We start from the raw sequence: 19,194 nt of genomic DNA on the forward strand, positions 1-19,194 counted from the left end.
CCCTTACCATGTGCTTGTGGCGTGAAGGTGTCAAGTGAAAACTTGAGACTGAGCGGTTAAAGTCAAGGTCCAAAGCAAAAAAAGAGTGTGCTTAAGAACCCTGGACACCTCTAATTGGGGACTTTAGCAAAGCTGAGTCACAATCTGAAAAGGTTCACCCAGTTATGTGTCTGTGGCATTTATGTATCCGGTGGTAATACTGGAAAACAAAGTGCTTAGGGCCACGGCCAAGACTCATAAAATAGCTGTGTTCAAGAATCATCATACTGAACTAGGAGAATCAATAACACTATCTGAACTCTGAGTTCCTATAGATGCCAATCATTCTGAACCTCAATGGATAAAGTGAGATGCCAAAACTATTCAAGAGGCAAAAAGCTACAAGTCCCGCTCATCAGAGTTCAACACCTAAAAGGGAGCAAGCCCAACGTTGAACGCCCAAAGACCATTGACAACGGCGCTTGATGTGGATTAGAGGAGATTAATTGGCCACGACCAATGGCGTTATCACTTATAGCTTTGCCATAGAATGAATCATATATTGTTAAAGTAGTTAGTAAGAGGTATTAATCCGGAAAGATAAAGCATCGCCAAAGCTTTGACTGATTTCTCATTATTGTTTCTACATCAATTCTTTAGTGCTTTCTTTACTATTTTGTTTTATGCGCTTACAACAACAACCACTATCTTTCTATTCGCCTGACTAAGATCTGTAGGATAACCATTGATTGCTCAATCCAACAATCCTCGTGGAATCGACCCTCACTCACCTGAGGTATTACTTGGACGACTAATGCAGAGATAAATGTCGGTCTAGAATTTCTCAATAAAATCACATTGCAAGTATAGTTCTAAATCAACAAATTACCCTCAATCAAAGTTTAATTTGTTTGTCACAAGTACAAACCCAATAAAATCGAGAGTATTTAAACCTCGGGTCGTCTCTCAAAGGAATTGCAGGGAAGTGTGCATATTATTGGTTATGATGTATCTTTTGGGGTTTTGGGTTTGTGAACAAGAAAATAAATTGCAAGAAAGTAAACGAAACTCAAATGGTAAAATGGTCTTGGGAAGGGTTGATGGTTAAGGATCTCTATCGTTGTTACTAACCACAACATGATAATTGTAAGGATCAATCCCATTTAGTCATCCTCTAACAATTGAAGGAAAGTCAATGAGCTTCATCAATCCTAATCCATAAGTCCTAACCACTCACTAATTAAATTAGTGAAGACTAGTGTCAATGGACACCAATTATCAATCACTTGGACATTAGGAACTCAAGGTCACCCAAGTCACCATCACAGACCCAGAATAGGAAAAATCTACTCTATAGCTAAAAGAAACATTTAATCAAACACCTAGAATGCAATAAAAGCAAACATCATAAAATGCAAAAATTCATAAAAGCTATGACTAACACAAGCAAAAAATCAATAATAGCAACTAAGGTAAACATCAAAAGACATGGAAACATAAAATTGCATTAAAAGAAAATTGAGAATAACAAAAGAGTTCATAAACTAAATTGGTAGAATAAAGGAAATAACAAGTAAAGTAGATAAACTAAGGTATTAGAACAATATAAAGTAAAGGAAAACTAAATTGAGGCAAGATTGAAAACTAGATCTAAGAAGAAATTAAACTAAAGAACCCTAAAACCTAGAGAGAGGAGAGAGCCTCTCTCTCTAGAATTCTACATCTATCTAAAACTAATGTGTGTATTAATGAATGAATTGTCGTGATCCTCATCCTCCTTCACTCCCAGCCTCTAATCTGCAGAATGGGAACGAAATTGGGTCAAAAACCAGCTCAGAAATCGCCCTCAGCGATTTCACTTTAGCGAGGCACGTGCCGCTTGTCACGCGTACGCATCAGCCACGCGTACGCGTCGATTGGATACTGCACTAGCCACGCGTACATGTCAGATGGACGTTGTACTTAGTCATGCGCACGCCTCATCCACGTGTTTCTTCCACTTTTGCAAGCTCCCTTTTCATCTTCTAGGCCATTCCTGCCCTATAAACTCTGAAATCACTTAACAAACTCATCACGCCATCGAATGGAAATAAGAGAGGATTAAAAATTAGCAATTTTAAGGCCTAGAAAGCATGTTTTCTTTCTTAAGAACGAATTAGGAAGGAATCTCAAAAACATGCAATCTACATGAATAAGTGTGAGAATAGTTAACAAAATCCACTCAATTCACTACAAAATAAACTATAAAATAGTGGTTTATCAATCTCCCCACACTTAAACATTATCATGTCCTCATGCTAAGCTCAAGAGAAGCCATAAAGGGGTGAAGAGGAATGGTAGGATTTATTAAATGCAACCTATCTATATGAATGCAACTAAATGCAAAATATTTCTACCTACTTGGTTAAAAGTAAATCAACCTCCAAGAATATATGAACAAGTAGGGCTAAGATAGTCATGTATTCATGAATTCCACTAATTCAAATCTCAAAATGAGGTACAAATAGACTTGCAAGAAGAAAGCTCATGAAAGCCAGGAACAAGGAATTGAGCATCGAACCCTCACCGGATGTGTATCCGCTCAAGTTGCTCAAGTGTTTAAGGGTCGATTCTCTCAATTCTCTACAAATCTTGCTTTCTAAGGCTTGCTCTTCTTCTATCAATCAACATATATTCAATGCATGAATACATCATGGGTTGTAATGGGGTTAGGTTCAAGGTAGGATTGTATTAGGTCAAGTGAACTAAAATTTGAATCCTTGATTAACCTAAACTTCCACCCTAACCTAAGACAATCCATGTAAACAAAATACAAAACCTAACTACCCATTGACTATATTTTTCACATATTCATGCATCCCAAATTTGAGTACAATACATATGCATTGCTACCACCATTTACTTTGGGGCATTTTGTCCCCTTTTATTGCTTTCTTTTTTTTCTTTTCTTTTTTTTCTTCTTTTTATTTTCCTTTTCTTTTTGTTTTTCTTATTTTTCTTTTTTTTCCTTTATATGTATATATGGTGGAGAATATCTATATACACGAGATTCATGCATATGGTTAAATTATTGAATGCATGAATATGTACCTAACTATTTTTTTTCATTTTTACAAAATATACAAAATATCCAATTTCCAAACCAAATATTCCCAAACCCAATTTTCCCACACTTAAATCATGCACACTCTCACTAGTCTAAGCTAACCAAGGATTCAAATTAAGGACATGTATTATTTTCCGCTTAGAGTTAGTGATATGCTAAAATAAAGAACAAATAGGATTAATTAGGCTCAACATTGGTTTGCAAAGGATGAGAAAATGGTAAGGCCATTTGGGTATGTGGGCTTTAATGAAACAAAGACCTCAATTATATAAATGTATTCATACATCAAATAATGGAAATATAGAATCAAGCAAGGCAAAGATCACAATCTTAGAGAGAAAAACACACACCGAAATAAAATATTGGTTGGTAAGATGCAACCAATCAATTAGGCTCAAAATCTCACTAGACTTGTGTGTTCTAGCTCTAAAAATATGTTCCAAAATTAATTTCTTCAAGCAAGTTCAACAAAAAATTTTGATCAAATTAGTGAAATGCCCTAAAACAGTTTCTTGGAAAAGAAATAATCACTTCAACCAAGTAGTCTTAATATAAAAAAGGGTATAATATGTACAAACTTTAACTATCATGCAATCTATCATGCAATGCAACAACTAACTAACAAAGATGATGAAGAATTGGTGTTGGAAAAGGAAGTAGTTACCCACGAAAGTCGGTCCTCGACCTCCCCACACTTAAAGATTACACCGTCTTCGGTGCATCCAAAGATGAGCAAAGTGGATTATGGTGGGTTGCTACAACTGATGAGCTCCTTCAAAAGATTGTGCAGAGGGACTTATTGTTCGCCCCATTTAGAAGCTTTTCCTTTCCCTTCTAGGTGGCCAGCCCGAAAGGGTAGAAAAAGACGGAAGATTAAGCGCGGAAACAAAGGTATCAAAGCAAATAGAATATAAGTGGGGCTAATGCCAAATAAAAAGTGGGGGATTGATGTTGGAATTGGTGTGGCTCTAAGTATGGCTCATATGGTTCATATGGTGGTTGGTATGGTGGATATGGACTAGGGTCATATACTGGTGTTTGGTGGTAAGGGGCTTGTGAGTATGGTGGTTCAAATCTTCGTTGAGGAGGAGGTTCATAGGTGTATGGTGGTGGTTGTTGATAATCACAAGGAGCTCCACCATAACCATTGGATTAGCATGCATCTTGGAATGGCTCTTGCTCATAGTACATTGGTAGAGGTTGTTGCCAAGAGGATTGATCATATGCATATGACTCCTCCCATTTTTGATTCTCCCATCCTTGATGCATGCTCTCATTGTAGCTTCCATTCCATACAACATAGTTTGAACCACACTCATAGCCAAAATGATGAGAATTCATAGTAGCAACAGAAAATAAAAATAAACACTATGAAGAACTAAGAAAAAGCAAAGTCCTATAACTAGCAAGAACTACCAAAGAAACTAAAGCAACTATTTACAATATTGACATATATACAATAACCAATAACAAGGCACACATTTGCAATTCCCTGGCAACAGCACCAAAAACTTGATGCAAAGATAAATGTTGGTGTTCCGAGGGTTACCTGAAACAGGGAGGTCGATCTCGGATGAGATCTTCTGGACTGATCGAGGTTGCCTCTTCTGACTTGTTGGAATAGGAGGCGCTGCTAGTCCTCATCACCAGAGGGGGGTGGTACCTATAAGAGACTCCGATGCTTAAGTCAGTACAGGCTTTAGGCAGGTTTTTAGTATAATTGGAGTACGAGTTATACCTGGGTGCTCTAGTGTATTTATAGTAGTGTTTTTATGATCCTCCTTTGAGATAAGTATCTTTCTTATCTTTTGGGGAGGAGATCTTTATCTTTTGCCCAACTGCCCTTTGGTAGGCGGTGGTTCTTTCACTCTGGGCCTTCTTGGGCCTCTGAGACATTTGTTCGAGCTCTTTGCGAAGAGGTCGGTAATTGGCCAACCTTTCATGAGGTTAGTCCCTTTGTCTTTCTCCAACTCGGCTATATAGCTCGGTCCGATGTATGAACAGTACCCCTGCTCGAGCTTCAATCTTCCCATGAGGTCATGCTTCCAGGCTTCGATCTTTGGGGAAGTTGTGCTCGAGCATTGATCTAGTTGGATTTTTAGTAACTCCTCCTCGTGCGAGTCTGGCATTGCTTCTGTTTTAATGTGAAGTGTTTTTAAAGGCGTGCTTTTGGAGTACGTTTAACTTCCTTGGGAACGTGCTAGTGCTTTAAAATCCCATTGATTAGGTTTTTTATTACTATTTACCATTTCGTTTCCCTCTTTAACTTTGTTTTGAAATCAAAGAAAAAAGGTTTTTTACTTTCTTAGCCTCTTTCTTTCCTCTGCTTCCTTGCTTTTTGCATCTTTCGCAAAGATTTCTGTTCGTCTGGTCCTTTTGATTTTTGCCCCAAGCTTTGATGAGTGGAAATTTGATGGTATAGAATTTCACAAATGAATTCTCGTTGCAAGTATAGTTTCTAAACCAACAAATAATCCTTTCATACAAAATATTTTTTGTCACAAGTACAAATCCCTAAAATTATAAACGAAGTATTTAAACATCGGGTCGTTCTCCCTAGGAATTGCGAAAAAGTGTTCTTGTTATTGGTTATGAGGTATGTTTGGGGTTTTTGAGATAATAGACAAGAAATATAAATGGCTAAGGAAATAAACTAACAACTAACAAAGCTCTTGGCAAAGTATGAGAATTGGAAGTCCTATCCTAGTTATCCTCCTCAATTGTGACCACAATTGTCCATTGCTCCCACTTAGTTAACCTCTAACCATGGAGGAAAGTTAAGTGGATGGATTAACTTGATTTCACAAGTCCTAGCCTAATCATGATGAAAGACTAGCTTTAGTGGCATTCAAGCTAATTAGCAACTTCTAATTATCAATCAACAAATGAATTAGATAACTCAAGAGTCACTAATTACTCTACCAAGGCCAAGAGGAGAAAAACCTACTCTATAATTCAACCAAGCATTTTTCAAACACTTGGGATGCATAAAAGGAAAGTAAAATCAAATTGCAAGAATTATAAATCTACAACTACTAATTACCAAGAATTAAACAACAACAAAGTAATTCAACAATAAAGGAACATGAATCATAAAGTGCATTAAAGGAAAATGGAAGAACAAAAGTGCATCAACATAAAAGTAGAGAATTACAAGAATTAAATGCTAAACTAGAGAGGAGAGAGGTAGAAGAACAAGAATTGATAAAGGAAAAGTAAATCAAAGCATGAAATTAACCTAGATCTAAGAAATTCTAATCTAGATCTAACCTAATCTTAATTCTAGAGAGAAGTGAGAGCTTCTCTCTCTAGAAACTAACTTTCCCTCCAAAACTAAACTAAACTAAACTAATTGGTCACTTATTAGTTCATCCCTCTTCAATCCTTGGGTTAAATAGCATCAGAAATGAGTTGGATTAGGTCCAAAATACTTCAGAAATCGCTGGCCACGAGTTGCCTTTAGTGAGTCACGTGCAGCATTCCACGTGTATGCGTACATCATGCATGTTTTCACTCTTAAGTACAATTAAAGGAGAATTTACAAACCCATGCTATTTTAGTGAATAAATGGGAGAAAAGTTGACAAAACCCTCTAAATTCAACACAAGATAAACCCTAAAAATGGGGTTTATCAACCTCCCCACACTTACACAATAGCATGTCCTCATGCTAAACCAAGAAGGACAAGAAAAGGGGTATGAACATTTATTCAATGCAAAGAAACTATATGCATCCTATCTAAATGAATGTAACTAAATGCAAAATGATTCTACCTACTTGGTTAAAATTAAATCAATCTCCAATACATACATGCACAAGTAGGGCCAAGATCATATAGCGATTCATGAATCCTACCAATTCAAATATCAAAATGAAGTTCAAGTAGACTTGCAAGAAGAAAGCTCATGAAAGCCAGGAACAAGGAATTGAGCATCGAACCCTCACTGGAAGTGTTTTCACTCTATTCGCTCAAGTGTTTAGGGTCGATTCACTCAATTCTCTCCTAATCATGATTTCCAAGATTTGTTTTTCATCTAACAATCAATAATTATTTCATGCATGCATACAACTATCATGAGGACTTTTCATAAGTTGTAATGGGGCTAGGGTCAAGGTAAGGATGCATATTTGGTCAAGTGGACTTGAATTTTAAATCTTTGATTACCTTAAACTTCCCATCTAACCTATATAGCAACTTATACAATTCTAAACAAACCTAACTACCCATTCTTCACTTTTTCACATACTCAAGCATTTTTTTTCTTGATCACAACAAATATGCATTGATTATTATTGATCTTCACTTGGGGCATTTTGTTCCACTTTTTATTACTTTTCTTTTCTTTTTCTTTTCTTTCTATTTTTTTTCTTTTTCTTTTGATATCTACATATATTTTTTTCTTTCTTTTTATTTTCTCATTTTTTTCTATTTGCAATAAAGTATATACAAAAGTATCAATGCATATGATTTTACATTTAATTAACACATGAGCATGTACCCAATTCCTAATATTTTCAACAAAAATACAAAACTACCCTTTTACTCAACCAATGTCCCAAGATTTTCTACACTTGAATGTTACACACTCACTAGCCTAAGCTAATCAAAGATCCAAATAAAGGATATTTATTGTTTTTCGCTTTAAGGCTTGTAATGTGCTAAAATTAAGAACAAAGTGGGTTAATCGTAGGCTCAAAGTTAGCTAACAAAGGAAGATAAAAGGTAAGGCTTTTTGGGTAAGTGAGCTAAATGAAATGATGGCCTCAATCATATAAATGCATGTCTACACAAAATAATAGACATAAAGAATCAAACAAATCAAAGATTACAATCATAGAAAGAGAATAATGCACACAAGAAGGAAAATAAGTGGTTATAAGATGTAACCATGCAATTGGCTCAAGACTCACATGCTTGTGTTCTTAGCTCAAAAATCATGTCCCAAAATAAATTCTTTCAAGCAAGTTCAACAAAAAAAAATTTTCAAATTGGTAGGGTGCTCTAAAACAGTTTCTTAGAAAAGAAATCATCACCCTAACCAAGTAGTCCTAATAAGAAAGAAGTGGTAAAAATATGTACAAATTCTAACTAACATGCAACCTATCATGCAATGCACCCACTAACTAACATTGGTGTTGAAAAAGGAAATTGTTACCCATGGAGATCGGTCATCGACCGAACCTCCTCACACTTGAAGATTGCACCGTCCTCGGTGTATGCAAAGAAGAGCAAGGTGGACGGGTTGCTACAACTGATGAGCTTCTAAAAAAGGTTGTGCGGATGACTTGTTTGTTGCCCCCATTTCGAAGCTTTTTCCTTCCTCCCTTTTTGGTGTCCAGCCTAAAAGGAAAGAAAAAGAAAGAGAATTGAGTCTACAACAAAGATATGAAAGCAAATATAACATAGGTGGGGGCTAATGCCAAATAAAAGTAGGGTTCTCAACTACACGGTAGCTACACATGTGAGTGAGAAAATAATATAAGCTAAGGCATATCATTAAACTTGATGCAAGAGTAAAATCAAAGCATAAAGAGCACCCAAAAGCATCAAGTTTGAACAAGAATGGGTGGGTCATGAAAGACAATATGAGGTCATATCAATGCACAAAGACACAAGAGTCATATAAGATGAAGCATTGATTTAAAAGTTTCATCACCCAACAATATCAAACAAGTCAAGAAGCACCAAAATAATGCAAGAAATTCTCAACAATTGAGTAAGATAATTTAACACCATTATTAAAATAGGAAATTGAAAAAAGAAAATAAGAATAAGCTATAAAAGCAAAATTAAAATGCAATGAATAAGGGTATGCAAATGCAATAAACAAAAGAAAATGGAAGATGAGAAAAAAACTCTTTTTTTAAACAAAAAAGTAGCTCAATAACGAAACTAACTAATGGTTGATGGTGTATGGTAGTGTTGGATGAAGTATAGGAGAAGGAAAGAAGGAGGGAGAAGAGAAGAAATGGAAAGAAGATGAGAAAAGAAGATGGATGAAAGAAGGCAATCCACGCGTACGCGTGCATCGACGCGTGCACGTGGGAGTGGTGAAATGGAAATGACGCGTACGCGTGTCTCACGCGTGCGCGTCGATGGGTTATTTAGAAAGCGACACATACGCGTGTGTTGGTTTGCACGAAAGGCACAATGTTAGCGCAGTGTAGGCGCAACTCTCTGGAATTTGGCTTGGAGGTGAGAATTTGCAATCCACGCGTACGCGTGGGTGATGCGTGCGCGTGGATGGTCGAAAATGCTTGGGCCACGCGTACGCGTACGCGTGGATGGTGCTCTGTTTTTCAAAAATTTTTCTATATTTTTGCACCAAACCAAGCCTTCCAAACCTCCAAACAGCTACCCAAACACCATAAAACCTTATTTAAGATACCAAACTACCAAATAAACTCAATAAATCAATCAAAATATGAAATTAAACTACTTTTGCCAATATTTACAAAAGAGAAAATGAAAATATTTTACTATGGTGGGGTGTCTCCCACTTACCACTTTTGTTTATTGTCCTTAAGTTGGACTTATGGGGAGCTCCTCTCAAGGTGGCTTGTGCTTGAATTCTTCTTGGAACTCCCACTAATGCTTGGTTCTCCATTGTGGCCCAAGATTTTTCATGAGTTGCACCAAGTCTTAATGGAGTTCTTCACAAGCTTGTGGCTCCCAAAGTCGATCCGCTTCTTGTAATCCGGGATCCCATACTTTATTTTCACACTCGTCTTGAAGTTGATCATTATTAGTCCATCCAGGTGGCAAGTAAGGTGAATTATCAATAAAGTGACCAACAATCCTACTAGACCCATCTAGTTGAGCACTACTCCAACCTATATATTTCATGTTTGATGTGTCAACCCTAATGAGCCTTGATTTGCAACACCAACCACAAAACAGTTTTCGCTTACGCTTCACCCCCACAAAGTTCCCTAAGTTGGCCATCCGTTTCAAGCAAGCCATATTCAAGTGGGATAATAAAGCTAAAAGAAATGAATTTCACCCACTCAAATGAAGGAGTAGATGGTAACCTAGGCAAAGACGCTTCTAAGGGTCGTGACAAAGCGTATCCAACTCCCGTCCTTCTCTTCCTAAGGACTCCCACCTCTTCACAAGTTTTCTCAAATGTAATCCTTTGTTCAACAATTTTATCTAAGGCTTTTTCCTTACTCAAATCATAATTGAGAGGGTGAGAAAAATTTACCTCCACAATGCTTTCAAATCTACTGGAGAAAGGTTCTTCATGCTCAAAGGATTCTTCACCACTAAGACTTGATGCTTGATCTTCATCACCAAGGGAACTCGATTCTCGCTCTATCCTATCCAAGTCATCATATGGAATATGCTTTGGAGGTTATGCACATCCCTCCTTAGCATCAAATTCAATCTTCTTGGAGGGGTTTTCTTCAACTCTATGTTCCTATGGAGGCTCTGCATCTCCTAAGTCTTCAACCACTTCTTACTTTTCTTCAACAATCCTAGCTTCCTCCCATTGTTATCAAAGCAATGTTTCCCATCATTCAATCTTTCCTTTATGCTATGCTCTTCCTTGGATTCTTCACATGTAGCCATGGGAGTTCCTTGAGTGTCCAAGTATTGGGAGGCTAATCGGTTTACCACCATGGCCAAAATGGCCGTGAATTGTTGCACATCCCTTTGCATCTCCTCTTGTCCTTGAACAAGAGCATCAAGGATGTCATCCATTGGAGGTTGGAGTGGATGAGAGGGCTCATTGTCTTGGGGGAAGGGTTCATAGTAGGAAGGTGATTCATCATAGTAAGGATGCTGTGGTTCTATGTTCTCCATTTGTTCTACTTGTTGCCCAACACACTCCAATCCATTATTCTCAAGTTGAGATTCTACAACCTCCCTTCAAACTACCCTCTTCGGTTGCTCTTCCACAATCATCTGTGGACATGTGGTATAAGTCCCATGCATCTAACTTTTGATGGATGGTTGCTTGAAGCCGATCCATGGTTTTCTTGAGATATGGACATTGATAATCTTCCACGTAGGGTTGTGTGACACAAAAAAATTGTTGTGGGTAAGGAATTTCACAAAATATTTACGTTGCAAGTATAGCTCCAAACCAACAAACAACTCTCGCATCAAATTAAATTTTTGGTTGTCACAAAGTACAAATCCCAAATAAGAATTAACCGGAGTATTTAGGCTCCGGGTCATCTCACAAGGAGTTGCAATGAAGTGAATAATTATTGGCTATGAAGATCAAAGGGGGTTTGGTTGATAATTGGGCAAGAAAGTAAATGACAAGAAAAGTAAAGAAAGCAATTAAAGGAAGCAATTAATAAAGAGAGACATTCATGGCAAGGGTTGAGATCATAAGCTTTCTATCCTAGTCATGCAATGATTAATTCGCCTTATTTAGTTAACTCACACATCAGGAGAATGTCAAACAAGACTAATTAATCATGTCACAAATATAAACAAGAATTTATCTCATTACGTCATCTCCAACAAATAGGGAGAAAGTCTAACGAGACTAGCTAATCTCAATCCAAAAGTCCTAATCAACTTACTAATTAAATTAGCAAAAGATTAGCGTCATTGAAAACAATACTAGCTAACAACTCTAGATCGCCAACATAAGTTGGATTTTCATGACTCAAGATTGCCTAATCACTCTTTCCAAGCCAAGAATGCTCAAAATTTACTCTAACATCCTACCAAGCATTTTGTCAAACACTTGGTAGGCAAAAAAGGAAAGCATAGTAAATGTGCAAGGAAAGTAAATCTACACTACTTAATTGCAAGGAATTAAACAACAACAAATCCAAATCAACAATAAAGAAACATGAATCATAAATTGCATTGAATTGAAAATGGAAGAACAAAAAAGTGCATCAACAACAAAGTAAGCAATTACAATAATGAGACACAAAATTAAAGAGAGAAAGAGTAGAGGAACAAGAAATTGTAAAGGAAAAGTAAATCAAAGCATGAATTAAACCTAGATCTAAGATGAAAATTAACCTAACCTAATTCTAGAGAGAAGAGAGAGCTTCTCTCTCTAGAAATCTAACTAAAGGCTCATATTGACTAAACTAATTGCTCCCCATTTGCTTGAACTTCAATTCTGCATGAAATACACTCAGAAACAAGTTGGATTTGGGCCTGGGCAGCTCAGAAATCACCCCAGCGTTTTGCCATTAAGTGGGCCAAGTAAGAGTATCGGCGCGCGCGCGCCATGTGCGTGTGCGCGTCGCTGGCGAATTCCCAATCTGCGCGGAAGCGGTATGTACGCGGGCGCGTCCTTGTGAAAAACCACTTCTGCGCGTGCGCGCCTTGCACGCGTGCGCGTCCGTTGGTACATTCCAAATCTTTGTTTCTTCATGCATTCTCCTCTTTGTATGCTTTTCTTCTCATTTCTTCCATCCAATACTTGCCTTATGAACCTGAAATTACTTAACAAACACATCAAGGCATCGAATGGAATTAAGGTGGATCTAAAATCACCAAATTAGGGCGTAAAAAGCATGTTTTTACATTTAAGCATAATTCAAGGGAGAATTACAAAACCATGCTATTCCATTAAATAAATGTGGGAAAAGGTGAATAAATCCCCCAAAATAAGCACAAAATAAACCACGAAATTGGGATTTATCATTGTGGTGGCAAATAGAATTCATCTTGAGGTTGAAAATTTGCACACATTGGAGGTGGTTCATCTTGGTCATAGTATGGGGGAGGTGGTTCTTGGAAGTATTGAGGTTGGAATGGTTGTGGTTCTATATGTGGCTCATAAGGCTCGAAAGGTAGTTGGTATGGTGTATATGGGTTAGGGTCATATGGAGATGTTTGGTGGAAAGGGACTTGTGAGTATGGTTGAGGGCTATGTTGAGGATATGGCTCATAGGCATATGGTGGTGGTTCTTGAAAGTCACAAGGAGATTCACCATAACCATTAGATTGATATGCATCATAGAATGGCTCTTGTTCATAGTGCATTGGTGGGGGTTATTGCCAATAGGATTGATCATATGCATATGGCTCCTCCCACCTTTGATTGTTCCATCCTTGATGTATATCCTCATTGAAGCTTCCATTTCCTACAACATGGTTAGAACCAAACTCATAGCCAAAGTGAGAATTCATAATGAAAAGAGAAAATAAGAAACAAAATCTAATAAGAAATAATGAAATAAAGTCCTAAAGCTAGCAAAAACTAACAAGCAATCCAAAAATCAAGCTATTCACAATATTCACATATATACAATAACCAATTATATAACACCATTACAACTCCCCGGTAACGGTGCCATTCTGATGAGTGGAAAATTGATGGTATAGAATTTCACAAATGAATTCTCGTTGCAAGTATAGTTTCTAAACCAACAAATAATCCTTTCATACAAAAGATTGTTTGTCACAAGTACAAACCCCTAAAATTATAAACCGAAGTATTTAAACCTCGGGTCGTTCTCTCTAGGAATTGCGATAAAGTGTTCTTGTTATTGGTTATGAGGTATGTTTGGGGCTTTTGAGATAATAGACAAGAAATATAAATGACTAAGGAAATAAACTAACAACTAACAAAGCTCTTGGTAAGGTATGAGAATCGAAAGTCCTATCCTAGTTATCCTCCTCAATTGTGACCACAATTGTCCATTGCTCCCACTTAGTTAACATCTAAACATGGAGGAAAGTCAAGTGGATGGATTAACTTGATTCCACAAGTCCTAGCCTAATCATGATGAAAGACTAGCTTTAGTAGCATTCAAGCTAATTAGCAACTTCTAATTATCAATCAACAAAGGAATTAGATAACTCAAGAGTCACTAATTACTCTACCAAGGCCAAGAGGAGAAAAACCTACTCTATAATCCAACCAATCATTTTGTCAAACACTTGGGATGCATAAAAAGAAAGTAAAATCAAATTGCAAGAATTATAAATCTACAACTACTAATTGCCAGGAATTAAACAACAACAAAGTAATTCAACAATAAAGGAACATGAATCATAAAGTGCGTTAAAGAAAAATGGAAGAACAAAAGTGCATCAACATAAAAGTAGAGAATTACAAGAATTAAATCCTAAACTAGAGAGGGGAGAGGTAAAAGAACAAGAATTGATAAAAGAAAAGTAAATCAAAGTATGAAATTAACCTAGATCTAAGAAATTATAATCTAGATCTAACCTAATCCTAATTCTAGAGAGAAGTGAGAGCTTTTCTCTCTAGAAACTAACTTTTCCTCCAAAACTAAGCTAAACTAAACTAATTGGTCACTCATTGGTTCATCCCTCTTCAATCCTTGGGTTAAATAGCATCAGAAATCGCTGAGCACGAGTTGCCATTAGTGAGTCACGTGCAGCATTTCACGCGTACGCATCCCTATACGCCCGGCAACTATAGCAAATTTTATATCATTTTGAAGCCCCGGATGTTAGCTTTCCAACGCAACTAGAACCGCCTCATTTGGACCTCTGTAGCTCAACTTATGATCGATTGAGTGCAAAGAGGTCAGTATTGACAACTTTGCGATTCCTTCATTTCTTCAGGAGTTCTCCATTTCTTCATGCTTTTTTTTCATTCCCTCAATCCAATCTTTGCCTCCTAAACCTGAAAGCACTTAAGAAACTGATAAGAGCATTTTTGCGGGTTTAGAATCAAGAATCAATTTGTTAGTAGCATAGTCCAAACCAATAATGAATTCTCTTAATCAAATGTCAAATTCAAATTAAAATAAGCGAGAGTAATTGAAATGTCATGTTGTTGGCTATGAGAGAAATGGAGGTTGGATGATGGCAATTGGCATGAAATTAAAATGCAAGGTGATTTAACATGCAGAAATTGAAAGGAGGCAAGTAAAGGTAATGAAAATGGCAATTGAAAGCTAAAAAGGACTCTTGGCAAGAAGTGGGTAATTAAGGATCCCTATCCTAGTTGTGGACCATAAACATGATAATTGTGTATGGATTAATCCCAATTAGTTAACCCTACATCGAGGATAAGTCAACTAGGCATAATTAATTTCAATCCACAAGTCCTAATCAACTCACTAATTAGCTTAGTGAAAGATTAGCGTTAGTGGAAACCAAATTAATTAACAACCCTCACACAATGTGGAATAGACATCCACCACTCAAGTTCACCCAAACCACACAATTTCTCAACCAAGAGTGTGAAAAATTAGGTAAAAGTCCAACCAAACATTTTGTCAAGCACTTGATGGGTGTGAAAATAAAGCATGATAAAATGACAAGAAATAATAAATGCTACAACTACCAAGCAAGAAAAATAAAGATAGCAACTCAAGAAAGCAATAAAAGAGGCATGAAACATAAAATTGCATTAAATGTAAATTAAAGTAGCAAGAGTGCAAATACATAAAAGTGGCAAAAATGGAGAAAATGACAAGATAAAGTAATGAAATTAAGACAATAGAACAAGAAAAGATAGAAGAAATTAGATTAAAACAAGAATTAAAACAAGAAATTACAAAACAATTAAACTAAAAATCCTATGTTCTAGTGAGAAGAGGGAACTACTCTCTCTAGAAAACTAAGCTAAGACATATAAAAACCTAAATCTAAGTGCTCCCCCCTTCATCCCTCTTCAATTTGGCTTGAAATAGCTTCAGAAATGAGTTGGATTGGGTTTTGGGGGCCCAGAAATCGCCCCCAGCGGTTTGCAGTTAATGAGCTCACGTGCCAGGACCTGTGCGAACGCACAGATGTGTGCGTCCGCACACTTGCTGTTTTCTAACCTGTGCGTACGCACAAGTTGTGTGCGTCCGCACACATAGACTTATGTCCACTATAGCATATTGTATATCATTTTGAAGCCCCGGACGTTAGCTTTCCAATGCCGCTGAAACTACCTCATTTGGACCTCTGTAGCTCAAGTTATGACCAATTTAGTACCGAGAGATCAGGATGGACAGCTTTCCAAATCCTTCATTTCTTGAATTCTTCCACTTAGTATGCTTTCCTTAAACTTTCTCAAGCCATTCTTGCCTTCAAAACCTTAAATCACTCAAGCAAACATATCAAGGCATCGAATGGGAGAAAAATGAATTAAAATTGGCAATTTAAGCATGAAAAGCATATTTTTCACAATTAAACACAATTAGGAAAGAATTCATAAAAGCATGCTATTTAAATGGATAAGTGCAAGAAAAGTCAATGAAATCTAACCAAATAAAGCAATTAAATACCATAAAATGTGGATTCATCACATCACTACACTTAAATAATAGCATGTCCTCATGCTATACCATAGGAAGAGAAGAAGGGGAATCAACAATTATTCAATGTAACTATCTATATGCAATCTATCTATATGTATGTAACTATACTATCTAACTATCTATATGTATTTAATTAGTCTAATTAAATCATTTTCCAAGAAAGCTTCTATATACAACCAAGGGCTAAAACAATTATAACAAAATCCTATTCAAAATTGGATTGAGTCATATAAAAGAATTTAACCAAACTTGCAAGATGAGCAATGATCATAGGTGGAATTATGGAATTGAGTGATTGAACCCTCACCGGATATGTGTATGCACTCTAGTCACTCAAGTGTTTAGGGTCAATCCACTCAATTCTCCTCTAATCATGCTTTCTAAAGTTTGTTATTCATCTAACCAATCAACAAATACTTAATGTACATATGCAAATATCATGAGGTCTTTTCAAAATTGTAATGGGGCTAAGGTTAAAGGTAAGGATGTATATATGGCTAGGTGAGCTTGCCTTTGAATCTTTGATTAGCCTAAATTATCGCCTAACACATACACAACCTATAAACTTCTAATATCAAGCCTAGCTACCCATAATCTCACTTTTACATATACACACACTCATGCATTAGATGCAATTCATTACATATGCATTGATTTTTATTGAATTTCATATTGGGGTAATTTTGTCCCCTTTTCATTATTTCTCTCTTTTTTTTTCTCTTTTTTTTTTTTGAAACAAAGTATATATATATATAACAACCATGGTTCTGAAAACCAAACCGGACCGGCCGGTTCAACCAGAAAAACCGGGAACCGATCACCTAGCCGGTCCGGGTAACGTTAAAAATCGTCTAGCAAAAAATCGGTGGAAGAACCGGTCGAACCGGTGGTTAACCGGTGAACCGGGAGAACCGTCCGATTTTTTGGTGGTTTTTTGGTTTGAAATCAGAGATGCAAAACGACGTCGTTTTGCCCTATTTAAAAAAAAAAAAAAAAGAGAAAATGGCAAAAGCAAAACGCGTAACCCTAATAATCACAATCAGTTCCAGTTTTCCCTTTCCAACGCGTCATTCCCACACCACCCCCACCTTTTCATCTCATCTCTGAGAATCAGAAACCTTACCCTAACCTAACCCCAGCCACCAGCCCGCCATCACAATCCTCCATGGCCGAACTTTTCTTCTCTGTTAGATGGTGCTTTCGCCGCCGGCGGGAATCGTGGGTGCCGTCGCACTCTTCTCATCGCCAATCCCTTCTCATCTTTCCTCTTCTCGTCACCGTCGCACAAAGGAAGCGTTGACCCCGTGGCATAACCGTCGCGAAGGTTTCCCGGTTGATCGTCATCTCTTCAAGCGCGCGCTCTCTCTCTCACTCACTCTCTCTGTGTCTGAGCTTCGAGCTCTCTGTCGCTCTCTGTTCGAGTTCACTTCCCTTGTTCCGTTGTCATCAGCCCGTCGCTTCCTATTCCTCCCTCGCCTCACTTTCCTTCCTCCTTCGCCGCCGGTAAGCGCTGCTGCTTTAATTAATATTGCTTGGTTTGTACATTTGTTAATAATACCGATTCTGGGTTTTGGGTTCTTTGATTTCTGATTCTGAGTTTGATAATTTTGCTTAATCCGAGTTACTGATTTTCTGAAATAATGATTGATTGAATGATTTGATTAAATATTTTCTTTGCTGGGTTAATTTGTTTGAGTTACAGGAACAACAGCCAGAAGACATTATTTATTCAATTTGTTGAATGGTGATGTAATTATGAATTCAATTTAATTTGGATTCTGACTGTGGAATTCGATTCAATTTAGTTTTTGCTGCTGATATGTTTTCAGATTAGTTTGGATTCATAGTCTGATATGTTTTCAAAAACAGTGTCAATGTGCTTCTATATATCTGAATCAGTGTATTTCAAAGTCCTGCATATGGTAAACTGGTTGTTATGTATCAACAAACTATGCTTGTCTGTACTAATATACCTTTGTTTTGAATAGTATCATTCAATCTATTTATACTTTACAGCCACAATTTAAGTGTTGCTAGATGATATGTACACAAGTCATGCCAATTTAAATTCTTTTGGGTTTCTTAGTATCACTATATTTCTCTTTTTTAATGATCTATGAAGTTGTTTAGTTATAAACTTTGATGTTTGAAGTTGTTTGTGGACCTCTAATATTAAGTTATGGATAATTTATTATGTGAGATTTTAAATTTTATTAAGTTAGAAATTATTGAATTTATATATTTAAAATTATTTTTAGGTTTTTTAATAATTTTATTTAATATTTAATTAAACCGGTTGAACCCCGATTAAACCCCGGTCGAACCATTGAACCATTGAACCAGTGACCTCACCGGTTTATTGACCGGTCCGGTTCTCGCAACCTTGATAACAACACATCAATGCATGTGGTTTCTATAGTATTACATGAGTATGCACCCCAAAATTTCCTAGTATTTCTCAACAGGCAGAAAACACATTTTCATCAACCCAAGTGTCCACATTTTCCCCACACTTAAACACTACACACTCTCACTAACTTAAGCTATTCAAAGATTCAAAATAGGAACATTCATTATTTTTCCGCTTATAGCTAGTGGTGTGCTCAATCAAGAACAAAAGGGAATTAAAAGGCTCAAAGTGGTAAGCAAACGTAAATGAAATGGTAGGCTTTTTGGGTTAAGTGAGTTATAAAGGAATAATGGTCTCAATCACATACTTGCATAAATATACATTAAACAATGGATATATAGAATTAAACAAACCAAAGATTGTAATCATAGAGAAGAGCAACACACAAGAATAAAGTGGTTGAATAATGCAACCACACAATAAGGCTTAAAATCTCACAAGTTATGTGTTCTTTAACTCAAAAACCATATTCCACAATGTATGA

The sequence above is a fragment of the Arachis ipaensis genome, chromosome B7 (assembly GCF_059453495.1).
Source record: "Arachis ipaensis isolate K30076 ecotype BB chromosome B7, ASM5945349v1, whole genome shotgun sequence".
Taxonomy (NCBI): Eukaryota; Viridiplantae; Streptophyta; class Magnoliopsida; order Fabales; family Fabaceae; genus Arachis; species Arachis ipaensis.